Here is an 11,696-nt window from a genome sequence, read left to right on the forward strand (position 1 = left end):
TGTATTACAACACTCTAAACCCAGCCACTTCCTTCACCCAAAAAAGCAACCGCCCATAATTGCTTACCCCTCTTAGGGAACTATCCGTACCCTTCACAGACTGAGAGATTCCCTTGGAGAACTGATTTCATTGTGGTTTTAGATTATTCACACTTAAAAAGTGAAAGTAAAAATTGCCAAGTATAGTAAGGCGTGGTGGCTCATGCCTTCATTCCCAGCAACTTGGGAGGCTGAGGCAGGGGGATGGCTTGAGGCCAGGGGTTTGAGACCAGCCTGGGCAACACAGAGAGACCCCATGTCTAGAACAAACAAAAAAAAAAAAAAAAAAAAAAAAATTGGTGTGGTAGCACTTGCTGTAGTCCCAGCTGCTCTGGAGACTGAGCGGGGAAGATTGCTTCAGCCTGGGATTTCAAGGCTGCGGTGAGCTGTGATTGTGCCACTGCACTATAGCCTGGGCAACAGACTCCCCTGGGGGAAAAGAAATGCTATGTAGACTATATCATCATAGTCAAAGCTTTTCTCAGAAATCGTATTCATTTAGTTTGGCTAAATTAATTGCCCCCTCCCGGATCTGCCACGTTACAAAAGTAAATATTTATATTGATACAATAGGAGGTATTTGATGTGGGAGTAGTGTATGACTTCAATGCTTTAGAAACAACAAAAATCACCTAACCACTACAGGAACCCCTGTAGAATTGACAAAGAATTAAAGAGCCTCGACATGCTTTGCCATTATGGAAGGAGATGGCCATAATAAAAATGGAAATTAGCAAAACTATTTTGTGATATTACCCACAATAGCAGAGAGGAATTGGCAAAAATATTGAACCAAGATGGATAGGGTAATTTAAGCATATTGCTGAGGATGTTTCGAATATGTGTCCCACCTGCCAGTGGCATAATCCTGACAAGATCATTACGACAGGACCTAGGAATGTTGAGGCCCATTGAACACTTGATTTTCTATCTGCTAGCCAAGGAGGACTTGATACTGTCACAAACATTTCTTGCTGCACTTACTACAGGGCAAGCAAAACAGAAAATACTAGGATAAACAAAAAAGCGACCTGACTCCCCAAAAGACCCATCTGGATTCTGGGACATGTTTCTTCACCTGGGTTTTATAATCTGGGATCCCGGCATTAAGACCCGTTTTAAGACTCATCATCCTTTAGTTTCCGGTAATGGCCTGTGTTACAGCTGGTTGATGTATGCCATCCAGAATCTGAAATACTGCTCTGTACCCGTTGTCACGTCAAAGGTGTCAACAACTCATCCTGCAACAGGAGGAGGGATTCGCTCTAGTCCAACTACAGACCATGCTTCCTAGACATCCTCCTGGTCTTGACAGTGGTGAAAATCTGGATGTCATGGATTCTGTGGCATGACTTCACCTGCCCTTGACTAAAGAGGGGGATTGAGGAAAAGAAAAAGCAGCTTCTGACAGCCAGGAACTGACCTGGAACTCTCAGGCCTTGGTGTTTCCAGGAGCTGCCCTGGCCTCACAGGTGCCGTTCTTCTGTTGAACATAAGCAATTTCACAGAACATGAACATCGGATAAAGCTGCTCTGAATGTAATGGATCAAGGCAAAAACAAGACCACTCTAGAGTCATGTCTGAGCGCAGACCAAAACACGAATATGGTTCAAGGCACAAAAATAACCAAGCATCCACCTATTCTGGCTAAGGTGGGTCACTGCTGCTTTGCCAATCACAGCTTGAGCTTCATTTCATTTCTCCCTCCTTCTAGATAACATTGATTAAGATACCAGTCACAGAATTATCTTTCTCCTGACAGCATCCAATCCAGAGCAAACCCTACTTCTTTGGAACACTCATCAAAATAACCTGATAAAAGCCCAAATCCTTTCCAAACCCCTCTTCCTGGACTGCCCCACATGGGGACATGGGGTGGTTCTCCTCACCGCAGTGAGCACTGGCCTTCACTTCTCAGTGGACCCTACCAGGCCTGTTTGTCACATCCCTGCTGGAGTGCCTCATGCAGGTCTGTTTGCCCGCTCTGTCCCCCATCTAGGCTCCCAGCAATTATCCCTCATGCTCTCCTCCTGACTAGTGGGCCCTGCCCCACCACACTTTTTCCACCCCATCCCTGGCTCTCCTCTGCCAGCACAGCCTTCCCTACTATTGCCCCAGCTGTTCTCACTGACATTTTCTCACTCCCACCGATGGCCTTACCACCTCTGCTCCAGAGTCTCAGGCCACTGTGTCCTCTTCACCATCCCTCCGACCCCTACCATGTGCTTCCTCATCTTGGCCACCAGGGTCTTCTCTGTCATCAGACCCTACTTCTTTTTTTATTATGATTTTTAATTAGTATGGATACATAATAGCTGTGTAAATGTATGGGGTACATGTGATGTTTTGATGCAGGCGCAGAGTGTGTAATAATCGTATCCAAGTAATTGGGATATTCACCACCTCGAGCATTTATTATTTCTTTCTGTTAGAAACATTCCAATTCAATTTTCAGTCATTTTTAATTATACAATAAAAATGTGGGAGGCTGAGGTGGCAGGATCACTTAAGGCCGGGTATTCAAAACCAGCCTGGGCAGCATAGCAAGACCCCGTCTTTACAAAAAAAATTTTTAAATGAGCTGGGTGAGGTGGGGCATACCTGTAGTCCTAGCTGCTCAGGAGACTGAGGCAGGAAGATCACTTGAGCTCAGAATTTGAGGCTGCAGTGAGCTATGATTGTGCCACTGCACTCTGGCATGAGCAATACAGTGAGACCCTATCTCTAAAAAGTAAAAAAAAAAAAAAAAGTATATAATAAATTATTGTTGACTGTAGTCACCCTGTTATGCTGATACTAGATCTTATTCACTCTAACTATATTTTTGCACTCATTAACCATCTATACTTTCCCCCCATCCCCACTACCCTTCCCAGTCTCTGATAACCATCATTCTGCTGTCTGTCTCTATGATCTCAATTGTTTTCATTTTTGCATATGAGTGAGAACGTGCAAAAATTTGTCTTTTTGTGCCTGGGTTATTTCAATTAACCTAATATCCTACAGTTCCATCCATATTGTTGCAAAAGACAGGATTCCATTTTTATGGCTGAATAATATTCCATTGTATATATTTACCACATTCTCTTTATCCATTCATCCACTGATAGACACTTAAGTTGATTCCAAATGTAAATCTGCACTCCATGCCATAAACATGCAGTGCAGATATCTCTTCAATATACTGGTCTTTTGGATATATACTTAACAATGTCATTACTGGATCATATGGTAGTTCTATTTTTAGTTTTTTGAGGAGCCTCCATAATGTTCTCCATAGTGGTTGTACTAATTTTTTTTTCTTTTTTTTTTTTTTGAGTCTCACTCTGTCTCCCAGGCTGAAGTGCAGTGACTGCAATCTCAGCTCACTGCAAGCTCTGCCTCCCGGGTTCACGCCATTCTCCTGCCTCAGCCTCGAGTAGCTGGGACTACAGGCGCCGCCACCACGCCCGGCTAATTTTTTTTTTTTTTTTTTTTTTTTTTTTTGTATTTTTAGTAGAGACGGGGTTTCACCATCTTAGCCAGGGTGGTCTCGATCTGCTGCTGACCTCGTGATCCTCCTGCCTCCGCCTCCAAAGTGCTGGGATTACAGGCATAAGCCATGGCGCCCGGCCGGCTATACTAATTTACGTTTCCACCAACAGTGTGCAAGGGTTTCCCTTTCTCCACATCTTTGGCAGCATTCATTATTGTCTGTCTTTTGGATAAAAGCCATTTTAACTAGAGTGAGATATTATCTCATTGTAGTTTTAATTTGCATTTCTCTGTTGATTAATGATGTTGAACGTTTTTTCACCTACCTGTTGGCCATTCGTATGTCTTTTTTTTTTTTTTTTTTTTTGAGAAATGTCTAATCAGATATTTTGCTGATTTTAAAATTGGATTATTTGATTTTTTCCCATTGAGTTGTTTAACCTCCTTATATATTCTGGTTATTAATCCCTTGTCAGATGGTTAGTTTGAAAATATTTTCTCCCATTCTGTGGGTTGTCTCTTCACTTTGTCGATTGTTTGTTTTGCTGTGCAGAGCTTTTTAGCTTGAAGTGATCCCTATTATCTATATTTGCTTTAGTTGCCTGTGCTTTTGAGGTATTCCTCAGGAAGTCTTTGCATTTTCCTAATGTCTTGGAGCATTTCCCTAATATCCTTCTCTTCTCTTCTCCTCCTTTCTTCTCTCTTTTCTCTTCCTTTTTCCTTTATTTATTTATTTCTCCTTTCTTTTCTTTCTTTCAACAAGGTCTCACCCTGTCTCCCAGGTTGGAGTACAGTGGTGCATCCATAGCTCACTGCAACCTTGGACTCCTGGGCTCAAGTGATTCTCCTATCTCAGCCACCTGAGTAGCTGGGATAGGTGTTAGCCACTATGCCTGGCTATGTTTATTTTATTTCTGTAGAGACAAGGTCTTACTATGTTGCCAAGGCTGGTCTTGAATTCCCAATGTTCTCTTTTAGAAGTTTCATAGTTTCAGGTATCAGATTTAAGTCCTTAATCCACTTTGATTTGATTTTTTATATGGCGAGAGATAGGGGTCTAGTTTCATTCTTCTGCATATAGATATCTAGTTTTCCCAGCACCATTTATTGAAAAGACTGTTCTTTCCCCAATGTATGTTCTTGGCAACTTTGTCAAAAATGAGTTCATTGTAGATGTGTGGATTCATTTCTGGATTCTCTACTGTTACATTCGTCTATGTGTCTGTTTTTATGCCAGTACCTTGCTGTTTCGGTTCTATAGTTCTACAATAAACTTCAAAGTCAGGCAATGTATTTTTCCGGTTTTGTTCTTTTTGTCCAGGATGGATTTGGCTATTCTGGATCTTTTGTGGTTCCATATAAATTTTAGGATTGTTTTTTCTATTTCTGTGAAGAATGTTATTGGTATTTTGATAGGGAGTGCACTGAATCTGTAGATTGCTTTGGGTAATATGCACATTTTAACATTTTAACAACATTGATTTTTTTCTTTTTTCAATCAATGAACATAGAATATCTTTCCTTTTTTTTTTTTTTTTTTTTTGAGACAAAGTTTCACTCTTGTTGCCCAGGCTGGAGTGCAATGGCACAATTCTGGTTCACTGCAACCTCCGCCTCCTGGGTTCAAACGATTCTCCGGCCTCAGCCTCCAGTGTAGCTGGGACTACAGGCACGCACCACCATGCCCGGCTAAAATTTTGTATTTTTAGTAAAGACGGGGTTTCACAATGTTAGTCAGGCTGGTCTCGAACTCCTGACCTCAGGTGATCCACCCGCCTCAGCCTTCCAAAGTTCTGGGGTTACAGGCGTGAGCCACCACACCGGGCCTATCTTTCCATTTTTCATGTGTCCTCTTCCATTTTTTTCATACGTGTTTTACAGTTTTTATTGTAGAAATCTTTCACATGGTGAGCCACCCATCATGACCAAGTGAAATTCATTCACCCAGGGATGAATTTCACTTGGTTATGATGAATAACTACTTTAATGTGTTGTTGAATTCAGTTTGCTTGTATTTTATTGAGAATTTTTGCATCTATGTTCATCAGAGGTATTGCCCTGTAGTTTTCTGTTTTGGTGTGTCTTTGTCTGGTTTCGGTATCAGGGTAATACTGGCCTTATGGAATTCATTTGGAAGTATTCCCTCCTTGATTTTTTTGGAATAGTTTGAGTAGGATTCATTTTAGTTCTTCTTTAAATGTTTGGTAGATTTCAGCAGTAAAGGAATCAGATCCACTACTTTTCTTTGCTGGAAAGCTTTTTTTTTTTTTTTTTTTTTCCTCCAGACAGTCTTGCTCTGTCACCCAGGATGGAGTATAATGCGGTGGTTTTGGCTCACTGCAATCTCTGCCTCCTGGGTTCAAGCATGTCTCCTGCCTCAGCCTCCCGAGTAGCTGGGACCACAGGTGCGTGCCACCATGCCCGGCTAATTTTTGTACTTTTAGTAGAGACGGGGTTTCACCATGTTGACCAGGCTGGTCTTGAACTTCTGACCTCAAATGATCCACCTGCTTCGGCCTCCCAAAGTGCTGGGATTACAGGTGTGAGCCACTGCGCCAAGCCTGGAAAACTGTTTACTATGGCTTTGATCTTCTTACTTGTTATTGGTCTATTCAGGTTTTGGATTACTTCATGTTTCAATCTTGTATGTACCTAGGAATTTATCCATTTCTTCTAGGTTTTCCAATTTATTGGCATATAGTTGCTTATAGTAGTTTCTAGTGATCCTTTGAATTTCTGTGGTATCAGTTGTGACATCTCTTTTTAAAATCTCTGCTTTTATTTTAGTTTTATCCCTTTTTTCTTAGCGGGATAAAAGTTTCTCAGTTTGTTTATCTTTTCAAAAAATCAGTTTTTCATTTCATTCGTTTGTTCATTTATTCTTCTTTTTTTTTTTTTTTTTTCCTGAGACTTGCTCTGTCTCTGTCACCCAGGCTGGAGTGCAATGGCACAATTTCAGCTCACTCTAACCTCTGCCTTCTGGGTTCAAGTGATTCTCATGCTTCTGCCTCTTAAATAGCTGGGATTACAGGTGCACACCACCATGCCCAGCTAATTTTTGTGTTTTTAGTAGAGATTGTGTTTCACCATATTAGCCAGGCTTGTCTCGAACTCCTGAGCTGAAGTGATCAGCCCTTATCAGCCTCCCAAAGTGCTAGGATTACAGGCATAAGCTACCATGCCCAGCCTGTATTTTTTTTTTTTTTTTTTTTTAGTTTCACTTTTATTTATTTATGTTCTGATCTTCATTTTTTTCCTACTAATTTTGGATTTGGTTTTCTCTTGCTTTTCTAATTATTTAAGATGTATTGTTAATGTATTAGTTTGTTCTCAGACTGCTATAAATATACTACCTGAGACTGAGTAATTTATAAGCAAAAGAGGTTTAATTGACTCACAGTTCCACATGGCTGGGAAAGCCTCAAGAAACTTACAATCAGGGCAGAAGGTGAAGGGAAAGCAAGGCACGTCTTACATAGCAGCAGGTGAGAGAGAGAGAGAATGTGCAGGGGAAGAGCCACACACTTATCAAACAACCAGATCTCATGAGAATTCTATCACGGGAAGAGCAAGCAGTAAGACCACCCCCATGATTCAGTCACCTCCAACCAGACCACTCCTCCAACATGTGGGGATTACAATTCAAGACAAGATTTGGATGAAGATGCAGAGCAAAGCATATCATTTAGGTTGTTTGATTTGAAGTTTTCCTACCTTTTTTGATTTAGGTGCTTATTGCTATAAACTTTCCTCTTAGTGCTGCTTTTCTTGTATCCTGTATGGGTATGTTGTGTTTCCATTTTAATTTGTTTCAAGAGACTTTTAAATTTCCTTCTTAATTTATACATTGACCTGCCGGTCATTCAGGAGCATATTGTTTAACTTCCATGTGTTTGTATAGTTTCCAAAGTTCTTTCGATTGATTTCTGGTTTTATTCTATTATGATCTGAGAAGATAACTTGATATTATTTCAATTAAAAAACATTTTTAAGACCTTGTTTTGTGGCCTAACATATGGTCTATTCTTTAGAATGATCCATGTGCTGAGAAGAATATGTATTCTGTAGCCATTGGATGAAATGTAAGTATCTGTTGTGTCCATTTGGTCTATAGTGCAGATTAATCTGATGTTTCTTTGTTGAGTTTCCATTTGGATGGTCTGTCCAATGCTGAAAGTAGGTGTTGAGGTCTCTAACTAATATTGTGTTGAAATCTACCTCTCTCTTTAGCTCTAATAATATTTGCTTTATAAATCTGGGTGCTCCAGTGTTGGGTACATATATATTTACAGTTGTTATATCCTCTTGCTCTATTGACCCTTTTATCATGATATATAATGACCTTTTTGTCTCTTTTTATAATTTTTGTCTTGAAATATATTTTTTCTGATATAAGTATAGCATTCTTGCCTTTTGTGGTTTCCATTTACATGTAATATCTGTTTGCAACCCTTTGTGTGTGTGTATCTTTTTTTTTTTTTTTTTTTTGAGACAGAGTCTTGCTCTGTTGCCCAGGCTGGAGTGCAGTGGTGTGATCTCGGCTCACTGCAAGCTCCGCCTCCTGGGTTCACGCCATTCTCCTACCTCAGCCTCCCGAGTAGCTGGGACTACAGGTGCCCGCCACCTCGCCCAGCTAGTTTTTTGTATTTTTTAGTAGAGACGGGGTTTCACCGTGTTAGCCAGGATGGTCTCGATCTCCTGACCTCGTGATCCGCCCGCCTCGGCCTCCCAAAGTGCTGGGATTACAGGCTTGAGCCACCGCGCCCGGCCGTGTATATGTATCTTTATAGGTAAAGTGAGTTTCTTATAGCCAGCATATAGTTGGGTCTTTTTTCTTCATTCCTTCAGCCACTCTATGTCTTTTAATTAGAAAGTTTAGACCATTTACATTCTATGTTGTTATTGATAGGTAAGGACTTAAACTGTTGCCATTTTGTTATTTGTTTCTGATTGTTTTTTCAGTCTCTCTTCCCTCCTCCCTGTGGTCTTTATTTGTGTAAAAGTGATTTTCCCTGATAGTATGTTTTAATTTCTTGATGTTTGTTTTTCATGTATCTCTGTAGGTTTTTTGATTTCAGGTTACCATGCAGCTAGCAAATAACATCTTATAACCTATCATTTTATTTTATTTTATTTTATTTTTTTATTTTTGAGACGGAGTCTCGCTCGCCCAGGCTGGAGTACAGTGGCGCGATCTCAGCTCACTGCAAGCTCCGCCTCCTGGGTTCATGCCATTCTCCTGCCTCAGCCTCCTGAGTAGCTGGGACTACAGGCACCCGCCACCTTGCCCAGCTAATAACCTATTATTTTAAACTGATAACAACTTAATTCTGATCACAAAAAACAACAAACAAGCAAAGAGAAAATGAAAACTACACTTTATCCCCATTTTAAAACTTTTTGTTGTTTCTATTTATATATTTTTATACTATCTATCTCTTTAAAAGTCATCATAGTTATTATTTTTGATAGGTTTGCCTTTTAGTCTTCCTATGCAGTATATGAGTATATAACCAATATATGTGGCTTATATATCACAATTACAATGTTGGGGTATTCTATATGTGTCTGTGTACCCTCTGTTACCAGTGAATTTTAGATGATTGCTTATTGCTTTTTAACATCCTTTTCTTTCAGGTTGAAGAACTCCCTTTAATATTTCCAGTAGGACAGGTCTGATATTGACAATCTCTTCCCTCAGCTTTTATTTGTGTGGAAGAGTCTTAATCTCTCCTTCATATTTGAAGGGTATTCTTGCTGGATACAATATTCTCAAATAAAAGTTTTCTTCTTTCAGTACTTTGCATGTGTCATACCACTCTCTCCTGACCTTTAAGGTTTCCACTAAGAAGTCAGCTGCTGGATGTATTCGAACTCCTTTATATGTTGTTTCTTTTTTCTTGCTGCTTTTGGACGCTTTCTTTATCCTTGGCCTGCGGGAGTTTGACGATTAAATGCCTTAAGGTCTTATTTGAGTTAAATCTCCTTGGTGTTCTATAACCTTCTTGTACTTGGATATTTTCTCTAGGTTTGAAAAGTTCCATTTCTATTTCTTTGAATAAACTTTCTACCCCCACCTCACTCTCCACCTCCTAATTCAAGGCCAATAATGCTTAGTTTTGCCTATTGAGGCTATTTTCTAGATCTTGTAGGGGTGCTTCATTTTTTTTCATTCTCTTTTTATTTTTTCTCTTCTGACTGTATTTTCATATAGCTTGTCTTCAAACTCACTAATTCTTCTGCTTCCTCAAGTCTGCTATTGAGAGACTCTGATGCATTTTTCAGTATGTCAATTGAATTTTTCATCTCTAAAATTTCTTCTTGATTCTTTTAAATTATTCTAATCTCTTTGTTAAATTTCTCTGATAGGGTTTTGAATATCTTCTCTGTGTTCTCTTGAAGTTCACTGATCTTCCTGCAAGCAGCTATTTTGAATTCTGTGTCCGAAAGATCACAAATATTTGTCACTCTGGGATTGGTTACTGGTTCTTTCTTTAGTTCATTTGCTGAGGTAATATTTTCCTGTATGCTCTTGATGATTGTGAATGTTCGTTGATATCTAGGCATTGATGAGTACATTAGTCTGTTCTCACACTGCTGTAAAGAAGTACCTGAGACTTGGTAATTTATTAAGAAAAGGGGTTTAATTGACTCACAATTCTGCAGGCTGTATAGGGAGCATGTCTGGGAAGGCCTCAGGAAACTTACAATCATAGTAGAAGAGCAAAGGAGAAGCAAGCATATCTTCACATGATGGCAGGAGAAAGAGAGAGAGAGAGAGTGAAGGGGGATGTGCCACACACTTTTAAACCATCAGATCTCATCAGAACTCACTCACTACATTGAGAACAGCAAGGGGGAAATCCACTCCCGTGATCCAATTACCTCCCACCAGGTCCCTCCCCCAACAGTGGGAATTACAATTCAACATGAGATTACAGACATGAGCCCATGCGCCTGGCCGTTTGCTCTCTAATTTAATACTATTGTGGTTATAGAACATCCCTTATAAGATTTTAATCTCTGAAATTTATTGAGACTTGTTCGATGGCACAGATTTGGTCTGTCTAAGGGAACTTTCCATGTTTTCATGCACAGAATGCCTATTCTTTTGTTATTTGCTTGAATGTCTATAAATGTCAATTAGGTCAACATGCTTGACAGTATCTTACAGGTCTTCTAGATCAGCACTGTCCAAAAGAAATGTAATGTCGCCACATATGTAATTTTAAATTTTCTAATAGCCACAATCAATGAAGAAAAAAGAAACAGGTGAAATTAATTGTAATAATATGTTTTATTTAAGCCCAAATATCCAAATAGCATTTTAACATGTAATCAACATAAAATTATTCATTTTATTTTATTTATTTATTTATTTTTGGAAACAGAGTCTCATTCTGTCACGCAGGCTGGAGCGCAGTGGTGCGATCTTGGTTCACTGCAACCTCCACCTCCTGGGTTCAAGCAATTCTCGTGCCTCAGCCTCCCAAGTAGCTGGAATTAAAGGTGGCACTACCACGCCTGGCTAATTTTTTGTAATTTTAGTAGAGACAGGGTTTCACCATGTTGCCCAGGCTGGTCTCGAACTCCTGAGCTCAGGCAATCCACCCTTCTTGGCCTCCCAAAATGCTAGGATTACAGGTATGAGCCACCAAGCCCAGCCTGTAATCAACATAAAATTATGAATAAAATATTTTACATTATTGTTTTCATTTTAACTCTTTGAAAATCAATGTGAACTTTACACCTCCTGGCAAACCTCACTTTAGACTAACCACATTTCAAGAGCACAATAGCCACTTGTGGCTCTAGTGGCTATCATATCAACAGCAGAGTTCTAGATCCTCACCAGTTTTTTTCCTTTTATTCTATTCCATCAATTGCTTAAAGAGCGATGTTAAAATCTTCAACTGTGATTATGGATTTGCCTATTTATCCCTTTATTTTTGTCAGTTTTGCCTCATGTATTTGGTACATATGCAATCAAGTAGACTTCATCCCTGGAATGCAATGTTAGTTCAACAGACACAAATCAATAAATGGGATTCATCATGTAACAGAACTAAAGAAAAAAACCACATGATTATCTCAATAGATGCAGAAAATGCTTTCAATAAAATTACACATCCATTCATGTTAAAAAAAAAAAAAACTCTCAATAAACTAGGTATTGAGGAAC

The sequence above is a fragment of the Chlorocebus sabaeus genome, chromosome 14 (genome assembly GCF_047675955.1).
Source record: "Chlorocebus sabaeus isolate Y175 chromosome 14, mChlSab1.0.hap1, whole genome shotgun sequence".
Classification (NCBI taxonomy): domain Eukaryota; kingdom Metazoa; phylum Chordata; class Mammalia; order Primates; family Cercopithecidae; genus Chlorocebus; species Chlorocebus sabaeus.